Source organism: Microcebus murinus, chromosome 11, assembly GCF_040939455.1.
Source record: "Microcebus murinus isolate Inina chromosome 11, M.murinus_Inina_mat1.0, whole genome shotgun sequence".
Lineage (NCBI taxonomy): Eukaryota > Metazoa > Chordata > Mammalia > Primates > Cheirogaleidae > Microcebus > Microcebus murinus.
Genome location: NC_134114.1, coordinates 79884341 through 79908537, shown reverse-complemented (window position 1 = coordinate 79908537; position 24197 = coordinate 79884341). Strand labels below are relative to the sequence as shown.

The window sequence follows — 24197 nt, the reverse complement described above, 5'->3', positions numbered from 1 at the left end:
ATAGTATACAATAGAATGAAATATTGTGGCTGAAATGGGCAGAATATATAATCAATTCTATAGGTTTATCAGCTAAAATGAGATGCTCCTTTTTTATGTCAAATTTTTAATATTATGACTTAAGAAGTATTTTTCTTTTACAAATGCCCGGGACTTTTTGTTACAGTCAATTAAACCTGTCTCATTAATCCTCTCTAACTTTCAGTCAGAATGCACACATAATGTAGCATTCATATTTTAACATTGTACATCCAACAGCATGATTTAGGGCTTATGAAGGCTTTTCTATAAGGGTACGTTATTTGCTGAATATCTATGGCTGCCATTTACAAGTCCTGTGGTTGCTTGCATCAGGGATTCTTGCAGGTGAATATTGATTGTGTACCTTTGATTTTTTTTTTACTGATTGATAAATCAGTGCTTAAATGAGGTGACTGAAGAAGGCTGGCAGTTTAGCATCAAAGCAAGGATTACAATACGATAATGGATAGTTGTTCCTTTTGTGCTTGACCATGCCACTCTCTCTCCCTCACTCTTTACCTTGGAAAACAATCAACGTTCTATTTTATCAAAACATTCCACCCCTTACTCTTAATTCCTGGGATTCCGATGGGGCTGGCTCTTTTCCTGGGTTCAGGGTGAGCATGTACTCATAACCATTCAGAGCATTCCCTTATCTTTTCTGTAGTCATTGTCATGGGCAGAGACATATATGACCAGGCAAATATGACTCATTTTGTGGGTATTCATTGGAATGACTAGGAAAGAGCTGGGGTTGCTGAGAGAGTGTGTTGAGCCTGAAGCTAGTGGGCAGCCATCTTTCCACCATGACAACAGAAGCTGCCAGAGAATAAGAGCCATAGAGGAAAGCGGTCCTTAGACATGCATGGGAAGAGCCACAGTCATTCTGGTGATCTAATTAGAGCCGTGGATCCAGGTGTGCCTGAAGTCAGAGTATCTATTTTCATTTCTGTGCACCTATGTCTGTGAATCTATGTCTATCAAACCACTGAGCTTCAGTTACCTGAGCAAAATGAGTCTGGACTCACAAACTTTTGCTAAACCCTAAATTCTAATTAGTCTGGAGAGTCATTATTAACTGTGAAATACTTATTAGTGACGCGTGAAATAGTCAAAATAAGAACGGCAACAAAGAAAAATTATTTCACACTTTTTTAAGAAATCTTGTTTTTTTTTTTTTTTTGAATCACACTGTAATATCTTTAATTAAGTACAAATAACTTTTTAACATGTTATTATGTTACATGGAGACCATTTCACCCACTGCTCTGTTTGGCTGCCAGTCTCTTATCCCTCTCTTCAGCAATGGTGAGGCAGATACCTTTTCCTCGAGGAAGAGAAATCCATGGTTTGTTGCCTTTGCCAATAACGAAAATGTTGGAGAGGCGAGTGGCAAAGCTGTTGCCATTGGCATCTTTCACGTGAACCACATCAAAAGACCCGGGATGTCTTTCTCTGTTGGTGATCACACCAATTCTTCCCAAGTTAGCGCCTCCAGTCACCATACACAGGTTACCAGTGTCAAACTTGATGAAATCAGTAATCTTGCCAGTCTCCAAATCCATCTGAATGGTGTCATTCACTTTGATGAGTGGATCAGGATAGCGGATGGTACGAGCATCATGAGTCACCAGATGAGGGATTCCTTTTGTGCCCACAAAGATTTTTCTCACTTTGCACAACTTGTACTTGGCCTCCTCAGGTGTGATACGATGACCAGCAAAGCGACCCTTGGTGTCATAAATCAGACGGAAATTCTCTCCAGTCTTGTCAATGCTGATGACATCCATATATCCAGCAGGGTAGGTTATATCAGTTCGGACCTTGCCATCGATTTTAATGAAGCACTGCATGCAGATCTTCTTCACTCCATCTCCTGTCAGGGCATACTTAAGCCTGTTTCTTAGGAAAATGATGAGTGGGAGACACTCAGCTTGTGGGGACTGGTGGATGGACGAGGAGCAAACACACTGGTCAGCTTATCCAGCATCCAATGCTTTGGAGCTGCTACACACTTCAGATGCTTCTTGGGACTGCGGGCCATGGCTGTGCTAAGCACGGAAAGAGCAAGAAATCTTGTTTTAAATTAAACCATGACTAAGTACAGAAGGAAGAAAAAAAAAAAAGTTGGATATTTCAGGTGATCAATAAACTGTGTAAATATGAGTTAATTACTGGAGGAGGTTCTTCATCCAAGATGCCCTAATTTCTGAACTGGCAAGCTTTGATCATTTGCACACTTGGAAGTCAGAGAATCTAATCAATCTTCCTCCTGGATTTGTATTCATATAGAAATGATGGCCTGTTCTGGGACAGCCAGTGTTGCCTGGCCTATTGTACTAAAGAATAAATGAGTAAGAGTCTTGATTACCTTACAAATAAATCTGGTTAACAGTTATATTAATTAAAATGCCTGGTTCTGCGGCTATTCTGAACTATTTATATGTGATTTAATTCATATCAGCAGCTAATTTGTATTTAATGCAAACTAATGGGTTTTATGTAAATGGAGCATGTGGCAGTCTATTTAAAAAACAAATTATCTCTAGTTTCATTTCAGTTATTTTAATTAAATTTAGAGAGTGTGTGTGTGGTGGAGGGATGAAGGGGAAAGGGATGTGTTATATATGAAGTGATGATTAAATCCAATTTAAGTCTACAGAATAAGAAACAAGTAATTGTCTCAGCAGACACATTGGCCCTTTCATAAACTTTGGAGAAGTCAAGAGGGTTAGTATAAAGAAAGTCCTGTGAGATTGTGAAGGGTGTGATTTTTTCTTAAGATCATGCTTTTACATTATAAACCGCAAGCACTTATAAGTGCACTTGTAAATAAGATTTTTCCAAGATTTTTTAATTTGGCTCCAAATTATTTTATAATGTAAATGTTGATAATATGTATATATGAATATGTATATACATATATTTTCTCCCTTTTTGGTTTGTAAATTTTGAAACCATTGTGTAAATTAGTGAACTCATGTTTCTTTAGTTGACTTTCTGTCAATAGCTTAAAACTTATGAAATTGTATTTTAACTATAATAGGGTTTTCTCTAATCTATGGTTTATATTTGTACAAATAATTTTGTTTTTCAAATATTGTAGGTGCATTTTTTTTTCTGTTATTTCCCTAATTTTGATATTTGTTCTGGAGCTAAAGAGGATTTTGTCTTATTCTTCAAAGCTTTTTCTATTGAGTCCTAGTCTAGAACTGCTTCTCAGGTGACATACTTCAGAGGACTTTAAAGTTGGTGTACTTTTCATTCTCTTTTGTGTGTTTCTATCACTAGCTAGATCATAATAAGTTCTTTCAGGACAGGAATTAATTTATTCATTTCTAGACAATCAATGTCATTTCGTTGCATGTAGTAGACGTTCGATGAATGTTTTCCTGAATGACATTTCTTCAAAAGTAAATCTTTAGAACCATTTAAATGATGTCTTCCAAAATCTCTGAACAGATGCTAAACCATAATTTCTCTCCCTTTCATGCTATTGGTTACAGGATAAAAATTAAGCTCAAAAATTTGTTCAATCTAGCTTTCTAGATAAAATTTCTAATCATGTCTTAAAAATTCACAAACCATTATCTCTTAGAAGTTGTATTAGTATCATGGGAACATAATGTAGGACTAACTATTGGCCTTTTTGGGGTTTCCATGATGCAGACCAACTCATGAATTCCATATACAGAATATAGCATAGCATTAATCCCAAGGAGTATTTATTGGCATTAAACTCTGTTATTGTAAAAACATATTAAATCATAATCTACCTTAAAACTTTTTCCAATATTATATTTGTAAGGTTGAAGCCATTCTTAAGAGACACTGGATTTTTCCTCCTTGAACATTTTAGGGTTCAAACATTAAAATAGGTCTTAGAAATGGTGACATTGATATTTATCCACAATTATAGGATATCGACACAAGCTTGTGCAGAAAAAGACAAGCAATTTTTAAACTTCATGTTTTCTTGTCCTAGGACGAAAAAGCAAACCCAAATAGTTGTTTTCTGATGTTAACCCTGGTCATATCGAGCAGTTGACAGCCTTTCTAGTGTCCTTGGTTGTCCAGGGAGACTTGACCTTCCTACATGGCAGATGACTTCTGTCTTAATTCACCTGCTGCCAATTTGGGGCCTTTCCTCCAGAGAAACTTTAACAGATAAAATTAGCCATATTTAAAATGAAAGAACATTCACCATGCACTCAGTCAAAATGGCTGGAAAAATGGCTAGTTGTTTTTTTTTTAACGATGGAATTTTATTCTAACAAGTTATTAATATTTAAGTAATTTCACCATTTACTTCAAAAACATCATAATTATTCAGACGGCATAATAAGTGTTTGATCAGTACTGCGAAGTAACAGATGCACCAAAATAAGGTGGTTTCATTCCTTCTTTAAAAAGAGTGGAAAGAGGCTGGGCACGGTGGCTCACGCCTGTAATCCTAACACTCTGAGAGGCTGAGGTGGGCGGATTGCTCGAGGTCAGGAGTTCGAAACCAGCCTGAGCAAGAGTGAGACCCCATCTCTACTATAAATAGAAAGAAATCAATTGCCCAACTAATACACATAGAAAAAATTAGCTGGGCATGGTGGTGCATGCCTGTAGTCCCAGCTACTGGGGAGGCTGAGGCAGCAGGATCGCTTGAGCCCAGGAGTCTGAGGTTGCTGTGAGCTAGGCTGACGCCATGGCACTCACTCTAGCCTGGGCAACAAAGCGAGACTTTGTATCAAAAAACAAAAAAAAAAAGCAAAAAAACAAACAAACAAACAAAAAAAAAACAGTGGAAAGCTGGTGTGGTGTATAGGAGCTACTTCATCTTAATAAGCCCATTAGAAATGCAAATTGGAATTTACAGAAAAGATACTTCAAGGGATGTGGTTCAAGGAAGAGGTGAGAGAAAGAGAAAATACACTTCAGATAGCTCACTGCTATGTCTTTTTTTTCTAAAGCAAAAAATGAGTTAGTGAAATAGCATCATTTGTGTAGTTGCCAAATCCCTCTTCTCTCATCGCCTTCCCTTTCAGGTCCTCCCGCTTGGCTTAGCTACATTAGCAGTCTACATCGATTCAATTGGCAGGTGATTCATCAGGCCAGCATTTCATCTTCCCTGCGAAGCCAAAACGTGCCCCATTTCTTGGTGCTACAAGGGGGAACAGACGAACATTCCTTTGATGCTACAAGGACACACCAGACTGATAAAATTTGCTCCTGCATTGAACTTGACATGGAGGTGGAGTGCTTTAACTTTTAAAAGTCTGCTCTGTAACTCTCAGAATAACTGATGACCCTCATTGATATTCACACTTCAAATGCAGATAAATCTTCTTAGTTTTTTTTTTTTTTTTTGCTTTGATTCTAGGTTCAAACTCTTCACCTTCTATACACACATACTCTGTTATCTCAAGCTGACAAAATCTTTCCACCTGCTGAGTCACTCACTCTGTCCAGCTATTATTCATCTATCTATCCAACACAGTGGGATGGCAAAACAGTGTCATTTAAACCAAAGTCATCTGCGGTTCATCCACACCCTAGAAAGTGGGATGATTTATAACTGGAGAGGAGATTATTGGAAAGTAGCATGGTCCCCCCGCCATCCTTTACTGGGGTGAGCCAAACAAAATGAGAAAGAGATAAGACATAAGAAAATGAGAAGAACCTGGAGTTTTCAAAGGCACGTGAGGAACTAAGGAAGGAGTGGTAGCAAGGCCAATTCATAGAGAACTGATTTGTGTAGCAGCACAAGGCCCTGATTTAAGACGTGCCCCATGCTTAATTCAATGTTCTGCTGTTGCCATCTTGAAATCCTTAATAATTTTTGAACCAAGGACCTGCATTTTTATATTGCACTGGACCCTAAAATTATGTAGCTAGTCGTTGGTAGCAGCACTCCATTCTCTTAAATTTAGCCAAAGTCTCGTTTTAAATATGGTGAAGTATTGCCAGACAAATTTCTTACACCTACTTCAAGGTGTGAACCAATGTACCAAATGTGCACAGCCACTTAATAGCAGCAATGAAACTTGTATCCCATAGTGCTATATTTCTAGCCCCCAGGGCTGTTTTATTTCATAAGGCTTGAGGGGTATTTACAAAATTTGCATTTATTTAATTAGACCGACACTCCTATTTTTTTTTTTCTTTTATGAATATGTCTTATGGTTTTTCTAGGAAACTGATTTTCATAATGAGCATTGTCAGGGCATAGACTAACGTAACACAGACTACCTTAAACCTAACTCTTATTTATTTACCTTTTGAAAGCTGAATGTTCCCTGGGGCTCAATATGAAGGAAGCTTTGTTAGGCAAAGTTGGAGTAGCCTTTTGGAAAACAGCTGTTCCTACACATCTCTATGACTTATAGGCTGAGAAGGTCGGTCTTTAAATATAAAGTTCAAAATACCAGATATTTCTTCACTGGCCTACCTTAAAGCTAGGCACAGACATTGATCAAATACTGGTTAATGGGAGCTGAGGGGAAAGGACTGTTTGGGACTATGAAGAAAAGTTTTCTTTGGTGATAATGAGAATAAAAAGGCATCCACGTTGTCTGCCTTTGGGTACTGGCACGATGCATGGAGCTACAGCAGCCTTCTGGGTGGCAATAAGGGAAATGCCATGAAAATGGAAAAGAGGAAAGATAGAAAGCACACGAGACATTGATGGAACCATTTTGTTATTGAGTTAGCCAAATTAAAACTACTTACCTCTAGGATTTTTGTTTATTTAAACCAGTGCTTCTCATTGTGAGTGATTCCTGGACCAACAACATCTAGAAACACCTAGAAATTTGTTAGAAAACAGAATGTCGGGGGTCCTGTCTTAGATTACTGAATAAAAAATTATCAGGATCAACCAAATATTCTTGTGTTTTAACAAACCCTGTTGGGGGTCTGATGTATGCTAATGTGTAAGAACTACTGCTGTAAGCTACACTTTGTCAGCTATTCTGTGCATTGTTACTCAAATGATCTCAATTCGATTATAAGAGAGCAGCACACCTTCAAATGATGACTTTCATTTTATGTTATGTGTTGACAGCCCACAGATTCCTTTGACAATTAGAAAGAACTGATATTAGTATTTAGTTAACAAAAATAGTTTAAGAATTTACCACTTTGCTCATAATCCTCACCTGTGAGAATTGTTATCATCACACACAGTTGATTTGACATTGCATTGTTTGGCTCGTTTTCAAACTTGTAGGTTACATTTTCACTGATACCTGGAGGTTTATTTTTTTATCTGAATGAGAAAATTGGAATAGATAGAAATAGTAGTCATAGCAATGTTCTGAAATTTGGTATAAGCAATCTCTTTGCAAATTAATAGAACTATCACAGGATTTGGATGTGACATTCCCGAATTAGACTCTTAACAGTGATCTATCACTTCCCAGCACCACCCCTATTCTTTCTAAGGATCTTTGGGATACTCCGTGGTCAGTTTACTGCACTCCAACCGTCGTTCGATCTGTGTCTTTGTACAAGATTCTTCATTGGCTCCTCACTGCCTATAGACATCCTCTTCAAAATGAGAATATGTGCCCTCTAGGTATTTTAATGTGATACATTGAGACACCAGAAGAAATATTAAAACGTGTTATACTTTTTTTTAATCTAAAAATAGCAAACTAATCTTTACTAATAATGTAACATACTGATTCATATGGGTATACAAATGAGGTCCATTTATGGGTAGGTAGGTAGGTAGGTAGGTTCTCTATCATATGCCATTTGAAGACATCTTGAAGAAAGAATGAAAGTGATGGCTTGGACAGAGGGGGACCATAGAGCCCCCTTTTTAATTTTCTGTCAGTGTATTGCTACATATATAGTTTATTGGACTAGACTAAGTGGAGTTATCAATTACATTATCTAGTTTTAACTACATGAACTTTCACAAATGATATAGGAGAGTTAAAATGCCCCTAGAAAGAAATTACAGGTTGAAAGAATCATAAATAATATTCAGGTGAAAATAATATTCAGGTGAAAATAGTGGTGTTCATGCTTTCAATTTTGCTCATAGGCACTCTCTCAGCCTTGTTACAAGATTAAAAAAAAGTATGTTCTAGTAGGACATAATGAAAAGTTGCCAAATATTTTTTAAATGATTAAAAAGATTATATGAAATATAGGTTTATGGCTACTTTTCTCAGTGATGATCCTCAGTTTAAGTGGATATTTGCCTATAGATTTCAGCTAATCATAGTTGTGGTATATCTATGACTATTTTCTATTACTATACATACTACAAATATATTATTGTTTTTTAACAACTTTTAAAATTTATTTTTCTACTGATTTTACTCTGATGTTTAATTTTATTCATTTTTTAAAACTAACTAAATGTATTTGGTCAAAAAAGTTTGTAGGCTCTTTACTCATAGGTTGAGGTCAAAATTCCTCACTTTTCCTACTTTTCTGGCCCCTGAGCTCAGCTTCCCGATAATAATTTCTCTTTGCTCTTTCTTCATGCTCTGTGTGCTTTTCCTACACTGAAGGAGCTGCTTGCTGCTCTCCCTGCCCAGCTCTGCATACTTCTTTCAAGGAATCTCAGCCAAGAGTCATTTCACCTTCTCTGAACTCTCGTAATGAGAATTGATACTATATAGCCTTTTAAGTTCTTTGAGGGTGGAATTCATTATCCGATCCATTTTGCATCCCCCATAATGCATAGGAAATGCATTCCAAGAAAATGTATTAGAAGGCGGGAAGAAAGGAAAGAAGAAATATCAACTGTGTGAGCCCAAAAATAACTCTTCACCTTTCCTGTCTGACGGTTCAAGCTGATGGAGAGACACCAAGCTATTCAAATTAATTCCTTGAATCATCTCGTTTTGAAAGTGTACTTCTTTGTACACTGTATTTCATAACTATAGTAAGCTTAAAATATCACCGGACTGCTTTTTTTCTGTCATGTAATGACATGTGAAATATTACCTTATTCATAAGGCCATTCCCAGATGACAGAAACTACTGAACTACAACAAACAGGGAAACCTGAGAGGCAGGGGTATGTGGGGCATGGGCCTTTCATTCCATCAGACCCAGGTGACAGTCCTTATTCCACTGCTGACTTGGTACGCACATGCAACTGTTCTCCAAAATCTTTCTTCTCTGGTATTCTCTTCTTTAAAATGACTATATGAGTTGAAATAAATGATACATATAAGGATTGAACATAGTACCTGGACATAATGAATACTACTTGTTATTAGTAATCATTCTTCCTATTCTAATGTATCCTTAAGGCATAATTACAATAACATGTGTGCATAATAGATTCATTTTTATTTATGTGATTCATGTTCTAAGTCTTAAGGTTAATTAAATAGCATTGGTACAGTTGTCTTAAGTTTTACTCATAGCTTAATAATTTTATGCTTTGATTGTTTGCTATGACTTGCTAACATAAATCATTTCCCATAATCAAAATTATTGATTCTGCAGCTTAAATCTCCTCTCACATTCACCATATTGACCAGTTAGCATTCTGGGAAGTGGGAAAGAATGTGTATGTACATTCAAGTACATACAAAAATAGGAGTTACAGTGAAATGGCAATAGTAAAAACAGGGGAATGATATCAAATAAATAATATGATAAATTCTTTAAAGATACCTGCCCTCAGATCAAGTTGCCATTGAATGTCCAGTAAAATGAAGAAAACAAAAAAACAAATTCACACCAAGGCACATTGCTGTGTAATTTCAGAGCGAAAGAGACATTTCTTCTTTTTTAAAACTTTTTATTTATTTTTTTGCACTTTTTAAAAATTTCAGCATATTACAAGTATACAAATATTTAGGTTACATATATTGCCTTTGCCCCACCCAAGTCAGAGCTTCAAGCTTGTCCATCTCCCAGACGGTGCTCACCTCATCCCTTAGGTGTGAATATACCTAGAATCTATTTAGAACTATTTAGAACTCAGGAAAATCAGCAACGAAAAATCAAACAACCCTATCAAAAAGTGGGCAAAGCACATGAACAGTAATTTTTCAAAAGAGGACAGAATAATGGCCAACAAACATCTGAAAAAATACTCAACATCTCTAATCATTAGGAAATGCAAATCAATACTGCAATGAAATATCACTTATCTCCAGTAAGAATGGCCTTTATCAAAAAGTCCCCAAACAATAAATGTTGGCATGGATGCAGAGAGAGAGGAACACTCATACACTGCTGGTGGGACTGCAAACTAGTACAACCTTTGTGGAAAGCAATATGGAGAAAGAGACATTTCTAAAAGATCCAGATGGCCGTGGGGTGGTGGGGGGGGAGGGAGAGATCTGCTACAAATGATAGAAAATCAGAATGTCATTCATCTCTCAATGCTAACTCATATCCTGAAAGTCCTTGAAACATGTCTCATATTCCAAGAAAAGATAGTTTTCATCCTGCAATACTGTAGTCACACAGTCATGAGAGGTGAATAAATATAATCTCAAATATGAAAGGGCTCAATAATTTAGCTCACATGGAATATGTTCTAGAGAGCATACATTAAAAAAACAATTGATAAACCTACACACACATACAAAGGCATGCTATCCAGGTAGAAGACTATTTTATACAGCAGGAGGAGGAAGCAAAATTTCAGGGTGAAAACTACATTTTGATCCCAGAAAGAAGTAATCCTTCATACAAGAGCAGGTGGTAAGAGGACTGTGTAGAAGGTCTTCCAGAATTATTCTGAAGTAGTTGAGTATTTTGGAAAATTATTCCTAGGCATTTGATAGCTTTGATGGAACATATGAATAAATACCAATTATAGATACATAGTACACAAAGAACATTAAAGATAACAGAAATGTACTCTAAGGAAAAAAATGTGTTAAAAAAGAAATATAAACTGTTTGGTGTAGCAGTAAGTAAACGATATTTGAAAGGTTGTAATTATGTAAAAACTGACTAATGATTAACCAATGTAAGAATATTGTCATGCTGTGAGAGGGGAATTCTGGAATGGTGATGGTGGAATAAGATAATTTAAACATCAAATACTAAAATGGGAAATCAGTGGATTCTGCCAAAAGTTTATATGGAAGTACAAATTTTAAGTACTTTCCTTAGAAAAATGTTGAATACTCAAAAGAAACAAATTATAGCACTGAAAACAATCGGGTGAGAATACTGAAATTATTAATCTGGAGTTAAATCTCTTCTTCCCTCCTCTCTTTCTCCTCTACTCTCAGCTCCAAGCTATATGTCCTCCTGAGACCATTAGGCAACTCTGTATGCATGAGATCTCTGTGCATGAAGTCTCTGGCTTTAGTGAGGTCTTCTAGTATCCTAGAAGGTATTGGGCACTCTTCTCTTTGAGCCTAAGAGTGACATGGACAGTGGAATTGAAGACTAGGAATGAGACCTTTCGGACAGCAGATCACAGGAAAAGCTTTGCTTTAGCCAGTTGTGGACTCAAGGGGCAATACTACATTGAGCTGTGTAAGTGGACAAGGCATTGCAGATTTCCAGAGAACTGGGGGAAAGTTGAGTCAGTGGGGTGTACCTCCTCTATGCAAGAGGCCATGAAGGTAAGGCAGCCTGGAGAACAGATGGTTTCATATAGATGCTTGTGGCTTTGGGATGGAGGAGGGTCGGGTCCAGGAATGACACTTTATCTTCCACCACTTATAGACCTATAGGAGTCCCATCACTTAGGATATTCCAGTACTGAGATCTAAACCCAGTTGAGCTGACATGGAAAATTAGTCCCCCATCTGAGGGGCCTGGCAGAGAGAGAACAATAGGCTTGAAACACATAGATACCAAACCAACGAAATAGAATGCCTGAGAAGAATTCTGGTTTCCTGAATTAATATATTTATTTGAGCACATCTAAATGTACCACAGGCAATACTTTCTGCAATGTATAAACGTGATTTGTGGTTTAGAATGTTTTTTTAATTTCAAGTATTAAGGGGGTACAAATGTTTTTGAATACAAAGGATAGCTTTTGTAATGCTTCAGTCAGGGTTGTAGGTGTGCACATCACCCAGAGAGGGTTCATTGTACCCATTAGTTAGGTTTTTGACCATCCCCCCCTCTCCCCTCCCCCTATTTGATTTTCATTGAGCTATGTTGCCCTCTGTGCACATGTGTGCTCATTGGTTAGTTACAATATAACAGTGAGTACATGTGGTGTTTGTTTCTCCATTTTTTAGCTACTTCACTTAGGATAATGGTCTCCAGTTCCATCCATATCGTTGCAAAAGGCATTAAGTCATCCTTCTTCATGGTTGAGTAGTATTCCAAGGTATAGTATAAGTCAAATTAGTATATGATCATCTCTGAGACTCAAATTAGTGTCCTTGACAAGAATGTATTGAAGAGCACAGCAGAAAAAAAGTAACACTCCACTTCTCTTTAGAGCTCATTGGCTAGACCAATGTCAGAGTACCATTGAATTGAAAAAGGGTGGGAAATGTAGATACTGTCACATGTCCAGAGGGAAGGGAGAAGGCCCAATAATATAATGGTTGAGCAAATGAAAGATGCCATAAACATCTGAGGTCAGAAGAAAGATTCTGAACCATCCCTGCATCCCCATTCTTCTACATGAAGTATCACAAAAATAGAGAAACAAACACCATATGTACTCACCATTAAATTTGAACTAATCATTCAACTCTTATGTGCACATATGGAAATAATGTTCATCAGAAATCAAGCAGGTGTGGGATGGAGAAGGGGGATGGGTAAATTCACACCTAATGGGTACAGTGCACACTATCTAGGGGATAGGAACACTTATAACTTTGACTAAAACAATTTATGTAACAAGAATACTTGTACCCCTGTAATATTCTGAAATTTAAAAAATGCTTACTAAAAATCTACTATATATATTAGAGACAAGAACCCTGTATTTAATGGGCTTGGTTGGCTGGCTAGTGGATCTCAGTTTATGGAATTAGAAACTTCATTTGCATAATTTCTTTGGTCTGCAAGAACTTTTTTTCTCGTTTTCTTATATACCTACTAGAAATTTTTGTTGTGAGAAAATGAAGTCACACCATATTGGTTGACTTCTAAACAAGAAGAAAGATTCCAACAGAAACCCCAAGTGACCTAAGGATATAGGTAGATATCAATATAGGGAGAGAAATATAATGATTAAGGATAGACTGTCTGAGAATATGTAACACAATTACTATAATAAATAAGATCACATAAAACAGAAGAGACATTCTGAAAGAGAAATTCTAACTACACACTACCCCTGCAAAGCCTACCAGTTTGAGGTTAAGCAGGAAGGAGATTAAAAATGTCCAAAGGTCTCACTCATTATGGGAAAGAAAATAAAGAGGGGTGGGGGTCTGTTTTAAATTTTTTATTTATGGGAGGCAGGAGTGAAGCAAAAGAAAATCTGAATTTGGGCAGCATGATGAGAGAAATAATGAGTTTTGTTGAGTGAATAGTTGGAGTCTGGCTTATAAATAGTAATATAATTGTATGTGTAGATTTAAGAAAATAATGATGGTAACTATAGAAAGGAAAAATTAAAAATCTTCAATCTAATTGCGAGAAATCTAGAATGGAAAGCAATAAAATAATTAGCAAAAATTAGGCTAAGGAGAAAAGAAAGTAAAATCTAAAATAATAAACAGTAAGTTGGAATGAAAAAAATGGAAGATATCATTAATTATAATTAATGTGAATAGATTGAAACCATCTAAAAGAGAGACACATTAGAAATAGGAAAAAACCCAAATACATGCTTTTATCAAGAAATACACATAAAATAATAATAATATTAACAATGATAGTAAAATGGAATGTAAATGTAAATAGTAAATAGTAAATATAAATAGTAAATAGTAAAATGTAAATAGTAAAATGTTATTGTCCAACAACTTGGGATTTACAATTAAAAACACCAAAGAAGATTAAGATAGGGCAATATACTCATCAAAAGTACAAATGAGGAAGAAATTATAGATGTAAACACACGTGAAACAGGGTAGTAGTTAAAGGTAAAACAAAAAGTATCAGAATGTAAAGTTTAGAAATATATAAAATTCAGGAGTTGCGAATATACTTGAAGAGTTTATCAGCTTCATCTCAGCATTACACAGAAGTAATAGGTAAGATTTGAACGTGGAGGCCTCTCGTAAGGACTGGACTTTGTAAAGCAAGACCAGAGAAGTCCAATTATGTAGATACAAGCCTTTAAGTGCTCTTTCATTTTTAAAAATTAAAATCATGTGTTTGATAAACATAAATATTAATTTGAAACCATGTTTGTGAGGTAATAATTTCTCAGAATAAAGGGAGAAAGACAGGAGGCCAATGATTATGAAGATGCTAAATAGTTTTTGGACAGTAATTATTAACATCCATGTCATCCTGTTGCCCACTGAGTGGATTAATTTTGTTAATTTTTTTTTCTGATTTGTGCTAATTGCATGTAAATGTGTAGAGTTTATAAAAGAAAATAATTAAAATTATGGACATTTCATAAAAGGTTGTGTTAAAAGTTTATTTCAAATGAGAGATAAAGGTTAAACTCATTGAACTTGAGACAAACCATGAAGCAATTGTCTTTAAAATCTATTATAAAGACATCTGCACCCAAATGTTTATGGCAGCACAATTCACTATTGCAAGGACATGGAAACAACCCAAGTGCCTATCAATTCATGAGTGGATTATTAAAATTTGGTATATGTTCACAATGGAATATTACTCAATTCTAAGAAACGACAGTGAGCTAGCACTGCTTATACTATCCTGGATTAAGTTTAAGCCCATTATCCAAACTGAGGTGACACAAGATCAGAAAAATGGGCCCCACATGTACTCGCCATCAAATTGGTATTGACTGATTAACATTATGGTGCTCAAATGGTGGTAGGGTTCTCCAGGTATTTGGGGGTTGGGGGGTAGACTCACATCTTAGGAATGTGGTGAGCATTGTGGAGGGGAAGGACATACCTCTAACCCTTCCTAGGAAGAGGCAAAGATATAAAATGTAACCAAAATGTCAAAAAACAAAACAAAACATTTATCAGGTGTCAGGCAGGTGGGAAGTGGGTGGAGGGGATAGGTATATACATATATAATGAGTGCGATGCACACCATCTGGGGGATGGACACGCTTGAAGCTCTGACTTGAGGGAAGAGAAGAGGCAAGGGCAATATATGTAACCTTAACAACATTTGTACCCCCATAATATGTTGAAATAAAAAAAAAATCTCATTTCCAGAGAAAAAAATTATTTTTTTCTTGATAAAGGAATATAAAATTTCTTTAATTTTAAAACTGTTATGTTTGGTTTAAATTTTCATTTATGTGGGCAGGTTCTTAAAATATCTGAATATATTAATGAAATTCTGAACTTGTTTTTCTTCATTGCACGCTATTTTGTTAGTGCTTTTCTTTAAGCAACTAACGTTTCCCAGGAGTAAACCAAGTTGCTACAAAATGGAAGAATTGAAAGAAGATCTAGAACATTTTTTGGTTCGTTTGCCAGGCCCATTTTAATTGCGAGCTTTAACTACATTCTTTTTATGAGAATTGTGCATGAATTCATGGGAATCTAATTTGATCCTTATTTCCCTTTATGACTTGTCTTTTTCAAAATTCTTCTGTTTTACATAATCATTTTGAAAAATGTGATTTTTATCAAGTTTAAACTGATTTAATGAGGATTTTAATTTGAATTATGTTAAATTGGAGGAAATTACCATATTCATAACACTCATTATTCCCATCCAGCACTTTCTATATCTCTTCATGCAGCCAAACCTGGTGTATATTTCTTAGCAAAATTTGATACTTATCTCTCTCTCTACATTATTCACATATTTTTGTTGATTTTCTGTTTTTATCTTCTTAATTGTATTTTGGGAATTGTTATTAATAGTTTATTAGATATATTTTGGATTTGTTGAGTTAGCTTTTCTGTTTATTACCTTAATAAACTTGTTTTTAAAATCCAATTGTATTTTGGTATATTTTCTTAGATTTTCTAGATAGACATCAATCTTAAGCATAATGATAATTTTTACTTTACAAAATTTGCATCTTTTGTTTCTTGTCTTATTGCATTGGCTAGAATGAGGTTAAATAATAATTAGCACAACAGGCATCTTTATTATGATTCTTTAAAAAATTTACTATTGGAGATGTCTTTAATATGTGCCCATTAATATGCAATTGTTTGTTCATTTAAGGCAGACATTCTACGGCATCTTTATGGGAGTACTCATTTATTGTTATTTTGCTAAGAATCTTTCCTGGGATGATGATTAAGTTTTATCCAATGATTTTTTGAGATCTTTTGAGATGAGCATATGTTTTTTCATATAGGGCCTATTAGCACTATGATTTAAATAAAAATGTTTTTATATTTCTTGGAGAAATCTTTTTTGCCTGTGGTTGATTAATTTTAATTTTTAATAAGTCATTGAATTCAATTTGTGGTATTCTATGTGACATTTTTATTAATACATAGGATTTATGTTTTAGCCTATAACTTTTTGTTTTTATATCATGAGAAATGCATAACATTTAATCCAATTATATATTATAAAAGAGACAATAGGAAGTGGGATTATACAATGTTTAATATTTGTGTGAATTTACCAGTAAAGTTGTATGGACCAAGATATTATCTCAGAGATGTTTCTCTTTTAGGTTTGCTAGTTCTTCTATTGTCATTGGTCTGATCTGATTTTCTAATTCTTAAAATAATTACGGGAATTCTAATTTTATGCAGAAAATCCATTAGATAAGGATGTAAATATATTAGCATAATCTCATGAACAGTGTAATTTTATAACTTCTCTAATTGTTCTCCCATTTATTTTAATATGTTTTTATACAGATGTAAGAAATTATATTTATAAATAGTGTATGAATATATTACATTCATTATATTGCTAATTAGTTGCTTAACTGAGTGATTTTACAGCTTTATTTTCTTATTCATTTATATTTGTGATATTAACTTCTACACCAGCTGGATTATGGTATAGAAATTATGGTCACATGTTTTGTATTCTTTGAATTCACTGATGTTTTTCTTTGTAAGTCATAAATCTTAAAAATTATTTCATACAACTGAAAAGTTATATGTTCTTTTTTTGTAGTATTACATATACACATATTATCAACTAAATTTTATTGTCTATATTATTTACATGTGTTTTTGTATATTTTACCTTCATTTGACTGGTTATATAGGTTTGAAAACCACTACAGTGCTTTTTTTCTCAATTTTTTCTTCTATAATAAGTTTTTTATATAATGTTATATAAACCACCTATTTCTAAGAAACTATAGTTTATTTTCACATCTACTGAGCATATAGTAGAAAGCAAAGCTCAGACAAAAATTGTTGGAAAATTTTGGAAACCCATAGGAAGTTGTAATTAATAGCATCAACATTAAAATATGAATGAGATAAATTCAATTGGTTTACATGTGCAGAAAAGACAATATTTTTAAAAGAATTATAAAAATAAAAAGTATTCACGACAGAAAATTGAAAAATTAATAAAATTTACTTTGCTTTAAAAATGATTAGGTTTTTTTTTCCTTTTATTTCATCATATTATGGAGGTACAAATATTGTTAGGGTTACAAATATTGCTCCTACCCCCCTCCCCCCGAAATGTCCAATCCCCTGGTGGTGTGCATCGCACACATTATGGAAACATACATCCCTTTCCTCCTCCCCACTCCTGCCTCCCCACCACCTGCTAAAAAGTTTTTTCTGTTGTTGTTTTGTTTTTTTTTTAACATTTTGGTTACATTGTATATCTTTGCCTCTCCCTAAGAAGGGTTAGAGTTATGCCCTCCCCCTCCAAAATGCTCATCCCATCCCTAAGATTGGGTCCCCCCCACCACCGAATCTCTGGTGGGTATTGCCACCATTTGAAAACCGAAGTTTAAATCAGTCAGTACCAATTTGATGGCAAGTAGATGTGGAGCCCATTTTCCATATCTTACAAATGGGATCTGATCAAATTAAAAATGATTAAGTTTTAAGTGAAAAATAATAAAAGTGATATGTATATTTTAGAATTCATTAAAATCAAAAGTTCAAATTAAATGTTCAGACTAAAATGTAAAAGTGAGATACTTAAATCATTTTCTAGTTATATTTCTATAACTTTAATTTTATGCTCAAAAGTTACATTTAATATTTGTTGAAGATTCGTTTTTTTCTGATGAAGAATGAAGAATTTTATTAAATTTTAAAACTTTCAGAGCATATTCGAGAAGAGAATAACAATTTAAGAAGAGAGAACAATGTTGAAAATAGAGATATGCTGAATCTCTAGAATCTCTTGAAACTATTTTAAGTTAGTCAAATTAGTTTTTCTGTTCATCACCTTAATAAACTTGTTTTTAAATCTAATTGCATTTTAGTGTATTTAATGATGTGACTTTTTATTGTCTTTCTACATCTTGTTGGTAATTTTCTCTTGGTTCCAATGAATGACATTAAAAATTGTTTTGAGATTGATTAGTTGTGCCACAAAGTAAAAGCCCTTTAATATCATTACAGTTTGATGCTGACCAAATGTTTTTTTGGAAAGTAATTTTCACATCTGCCAACTAAACTCTATCATATATCAAATTAGATGTTAGGACTGTTTCTTACCATCTGTATTCTGTAAACTCTTGAATGATAATTTGCCTTGATTATATAGAATATATATTTTTAAATGAGGAATCTATTTGACTTAATCTGTGATGGATTTGTAATATGTTAACATTCCAATTATAAAGAGTTTTAGAGTTTTAAAAATCAAGTATGATTCTCACTTCTTCCTGGGCATACGAAAAATTATACTTTTCAACACCCTGTAATTAGATGTGGTCATGAAATTAGTTCTGGCCAGTCAACTATGTGTTTAAGTGATATCTATACCATAACCAGGCTAATGAAGTTAAAAGTCTTTTAGTGATTAGCTAGCATTTTCCTTTCTTTGCCTGTGGTAGTACTGGATATAGGTGCTGAGATGTCAGCATCACAAGATTAAAGCATACTGGATCCTTGAGTCACTACATGGAAGACTGATGTCCTAGAAAGCAGCCTTGACCCATGTGGTCTTAACATGGATGAGGAATACACTTTTGTTGTATTAAATCCCTGAGATTTTTGGGTTTTTCATTATTGAAGCGTAGTCCCCTCTGACAAACATATTAAGAAATATGCCAATTTAGGCTTTTATTTACTAGTAGGGAACATATGAATGTATGCTTATACTTACTATTATTCAGGTGCTATTTTGATTGAGCCTGCTTTTCTAAAAAAATTACTTCTTTCTATATAATATGATAACATATAATATAACATATACATTGTTATATTTATTTAAAATGTGTTTTATACCTATGTTTCATTTCACTTCACTGTTATCAAATATGTAAGTGCATGGTAGCAATTATATTTGACCCAGAGATGTTGAACCATCCATTTTATTTGTAATGCTTGTCTTAGGACATGATTGATTATGTTAAATGTGCTCCACCCGTTGAATTTTGTTGTTATATTTTGTACTTGTCACATAGAATGCTTAACATGAAATATTTATGTCTCCTGAGGAGCCTTAAATGTGCTCCTCAGCATTTGAAGTAGACAATGGTGGTAGTAAATATTTATTAATTGTAAAGCATGACACCAAAATTTATGAGATGGACTACACGCATATGGAATTTCCATACTGAATGCCAATGTACACGTTGATGTGTAATGGATAATAAGGCAGACATCTCTGAAAATGACTGTGAGCTCTTTTGAGGAAAGAATCTATAAATATATTGAAGGCATTACTTAGCCTTTTTTTCTCTTTATTTTTTGTTTTGTTTTATTTTCCCTAAATTTGGGGGCATAGATAAGTAAAAACTTTCTCTTTGTTGTGCTCTCTTCCTTTGTGCTTGTGAAATTTGTCACTCATACACTTAACAGCTATCTATTGAGAACCTACTCTGCTCAGTGATGAGGTAGCATATTTAAAAGACAGACAATGTTCCTGCTCTCATAGAACTCATATTTTACTAGGGGTACAAGATTACTGTAATACATGAGATGATTTCAAAGAGTAATGGCTATGAAGTCAGTGTGATATGGGGAATGGTAAAAGAAGATCTCTGAGAGAAGGTGATGTTTGATTTTGAGACCTGAATCATGAGATACAATGCCTATAAAAATCAGATGTTCCTTTATGTTGGAATCCATGGAAATCTAAATAAAACAATGCAATAACTATTAACTAATACTTTGTGGTTTAAATTCTCTATGCAGATGCACTACATTATATTAATACTTTCTCTTTGGGAATTAAGAGACTGAAAATGTGCTTTAGCGGCTACTCTTAGTAATACTTCCCAACTTTAGATGCAAGATTCAGCAAATCTATTGATCAGACCCATTTATTTTTTGTGTAGTCCTCTCCATCTTCCAGTAAGTGTATTAGTGTGTCAAGCTTGACATCTATATCTTATTTAGTTTTTTTTTTTGTTGAAGTTGTATTTCTTATTCATTATTTTTCTTAATCACCTGGAGTACTGCAATGCCTTCCAAATGATCACCCCTACCCACTGTCTCCATTCCAATTCATTTCTTACACTGCAACCAAATGAACCCTTATAAAATGTCAATTTGATTATTATTTCTTTTTTTTTTGAGACAGAGTCTCACTTTGTTGCCCAGGCTAGAGTGAGTGTCGTGGCGTCAGCCTAGCTCACAGCAACCTCAAACTCCTGGGCTCAAGCAATCCTTCTGCCTCAGCCTCCCAAGTAGCTGGGACTACAGGCATGTGCCACCATGCCCGGCTAAATTTTTATATATATATTAGTTGGCCAATTAATTTCTTTCTATTTATAGTAGAGACGGGGTCTCGCTCTTGCTCAGGCTGGTTTCGAACTCCTGACCTCGAGCAATCCGCCCGCCTCGGCCTCCCAGAGAGCTAGGATTACAGGCGTGAGCCACCGCGCCCGGCCTCAATTTGATTATTATCCCTAACCCCTATGGACACATTCTGTATCATTTTCCTTTTGCTCTCAGAGTAAAGCCATGAAATCCTAATGGGCCCTGGAAGCCCTACATGGTCCCATTATATCTCTGACCTTTTTAGTCACTCCACTCTAGAACACAGGAATCGGTCAAGTTTCTTTACTTTAGGAACCATGTAATTTGTGTCATGTTCTAGACTAGGAGTCCTCAAACTTTTTAAACAGGGGGCCAGTTCACTGCCCCTTAGACCATTGGAAGGCCAGACTATAGTATAAAAAATGCTATGAACAAATTCCTATGCACACTGCACATATCTTATTTTGAAGTAAAAAAACCAATGGGCAAAAATACCCCATGTGGCCCTCAGGCCATAGTTTGAGGACGCCTGTTCTAGACTGCCACAAGTCTTTGTGTATGCTATTCCATCTTAACTTACCTCATATCCTAATGATTTTTTTTTTTTTAAATTTCAGCATATTACAGGGGTACAAATGTTTAGGTTGCATATATTGCCTTTTCCCCACCTGAGTCAGAACTTCAAGCATGTCCATCACCCAGACGGTATGCACTACACCCATTAGGTGTGAATATACCCATTTCCTCCTCCCCCTCATCTGCCCAACACCTGATGAATGTTGCTAATATATGTGAATGTAAGTGTTGATCAATTAACACCAATTTGATGGTGAGTACATGTGGTGCTTGTTTTTCCACTTCACTTAGTAGAATGAGCTCCAGCTCTATCTAGGAAAATAGAAGAGGTGCTAGATCACCATTGTTTTTTGTGGCTGAGTAGAACTCCATGGAGTATGGTATACACATGACTTCTTTATAATTTTTCAAATTCTGAATTATTTTAAACACAAAGAAATATATATAGAATGACATAACAAACATTATAATTTACACATTGTTTATCGAATTAAATATTTGCTAAATTTGTTTCTGTATTTTTTAAAACATTAATATATTGCAAAAACATTGAAAATCTCCTATTATTTCATTGCCTTCCCTCCTAACCCCCAATCAACCACCATTTTGAATCTGGTACATTTCCTTCAGTGATTTTATACTAAAAGTTTGCTTCTTTGTATAATTATAATCTCTATATGAATTTGTATAGGAGGTTGGGTAGCAGGTTATAGAGCAAAGATACCACAGTATCTGAATCTATTTCATTCCTGAATTTCAAATAGCAAGTAATGAGAGTTTAGACAGAGATTTATGCAAAAATGTATCTGAACCAATTAGTTCCTAAGTTTGAATTACAGAAGTTTGGATAGTGGGAAATCTCAGAATGTATGTGTGTGTGTGTGTGTGTGAGAGAGAGAGAGAGAGAGTATATAATATTTTGCATATTTTGAAATTCATATAAATGGATTCACATAGTTTACAAAATTTCTGCTATGTTAGCAACATTACGTCATTTGTAGGCATCCACATTGAACTAGTTTATTCATTTTAAATGCTATTATATGACTATGCCATAAATTGATTATTCATCACCTTATTATCTCCTTTTTTCATAAGTAATGCTTCAATAAGCATTCTTCTATATCTTACTTATGTTCCTGAGTAAGAGTTTTTTCTAGGATATATACCTATAAGTATAATTGCTGAGTCAAGGGCTTAAACACTGTCAATTTTACACAGTAATGCCACATTGCTTCCTAATGCGGTTTTTCAGTTCACCCACCACGCCTAGTGGAAGATCTCATTTCTCTGTTTGCTTCCCCAGACTTCCTCATGTCAATGTATGCTATATGGTTTTATGTGAATTTCCCTGGTCATTAATAAGGTTGTGTATTTTTCATATTTTATTGGCTAATATTCTTTTTTGTGAGCTGCCTTTTCAACTCTTTTACCCAATGTTATATGTGGTCATTTTGTCTTTATCATTCTAATTTATAGAAGTGTTTTACATCTAGATATTAAAATATTGATCTTCACTAAGTATGTTACTCGAGAAACCATCTGACTTCCTCTATATGTTTCCTGACGCTTGATACCTCCCTTTCATATACTTACCATAGATGCTATTTGCCTTTGTTTTTGTAATTACTTTGTTAAATGCTTTCTCTTTCACTAGTCTTTATGCTCCATGTCAGGAATCCTGTCTGTTTTATCTCCTATACCCAAAGGCAGTGCTTTGAGCATTCCAGATACCTAAACTAGTACTTTTCGAGTAAGTGACTATATGAATGAATGAGTATGTTAGTTGTATCATTTTTTGAAGCAAGTTATTAATCATGCTTAGATCCTCAGAGTACACAGAAGATTAAAGGAAGTTTCTCTTCAGACACACATAACAGTTCAGTTCACAGTGGAGACAAATTATTTAAGGCTAGCAGTCTTTAAAAGCCTAAAAATGATCGCCATTTGAGACTTAAAATTATGTTTTCACTTGCTCCTGTCTCTGCTGATCATAACAACCCTCTTTAAATAATATATGAAATAAAATATTGCCTAGAAAAGGAGAGAAGTATATGTGGCCCCTCATTTTAAGTGCGGTAAAATGCTGCAGAGCATTTATGTAAATCTCAATGAGGAACAAATGGAACTGTTCTGATCAAGACTACTAAAATGAAGGCTCAATGAATTAATTGTAAACAAATACAGTTCTCTACAATGCAACAATTCTTAACTTGGTTGCAGTTTGCTGAACTATAAAGAAAATAGTTTAAATATAATTTTATACTGCTATGATAAATAAAATTTCAATGCTTCTTCAAATTTGGACTACCAAGGGAGAAGAACACATTAACTACCGTCAAGATGATTGTTTAATTTTTCTTTTATAGGTTTTCCAAGTGAGAGGAAACTTTGAACTTCAAAATTGTCTTTTTTCTTAATTAAATTTTCTTTTAATAGCACATAATGCTAAATAATTGACATAGATTATATTGACAAGCACAGCAATGTATCTTGGGTGAAGTATTTTTCTTTTCTTTTTGTCTAGCTCTTATACAATTCCTAGTAGTTTTGGAAAGGTCAAGGGAAATAGCTAAGGAAAAATTAACTCTTTCTATAGGTACCCCCAGATTCATATGCCATAGATTCTTTGTGAATGATTGATGCACTTAATGTAAGTTTTCATGAGAAAACTGCTTCAGCTAAGATAAGCTACAAAATTCGTGGGACTCAATGCACAATGAAAATGTGGATCCCTCGTTCAAA

The 24197-nt window shown here is 34.6% G+C and overlaps 1 pseudogene; it reads right to left on the bottom strand.

Annotated features, from left to right (window-relative positions):
• Window positions 1-1191: 1191 nt before the first annotated feature.
• On the bottom strand, window positions 1192-2011 carry LOC105854785 (small ribosomal subunit protein eS4, X isoform-like; annotated as a pseudogene).
• Between the last annotated feature and the right edge of the window lie 22186 nt (window positions 2012-24197).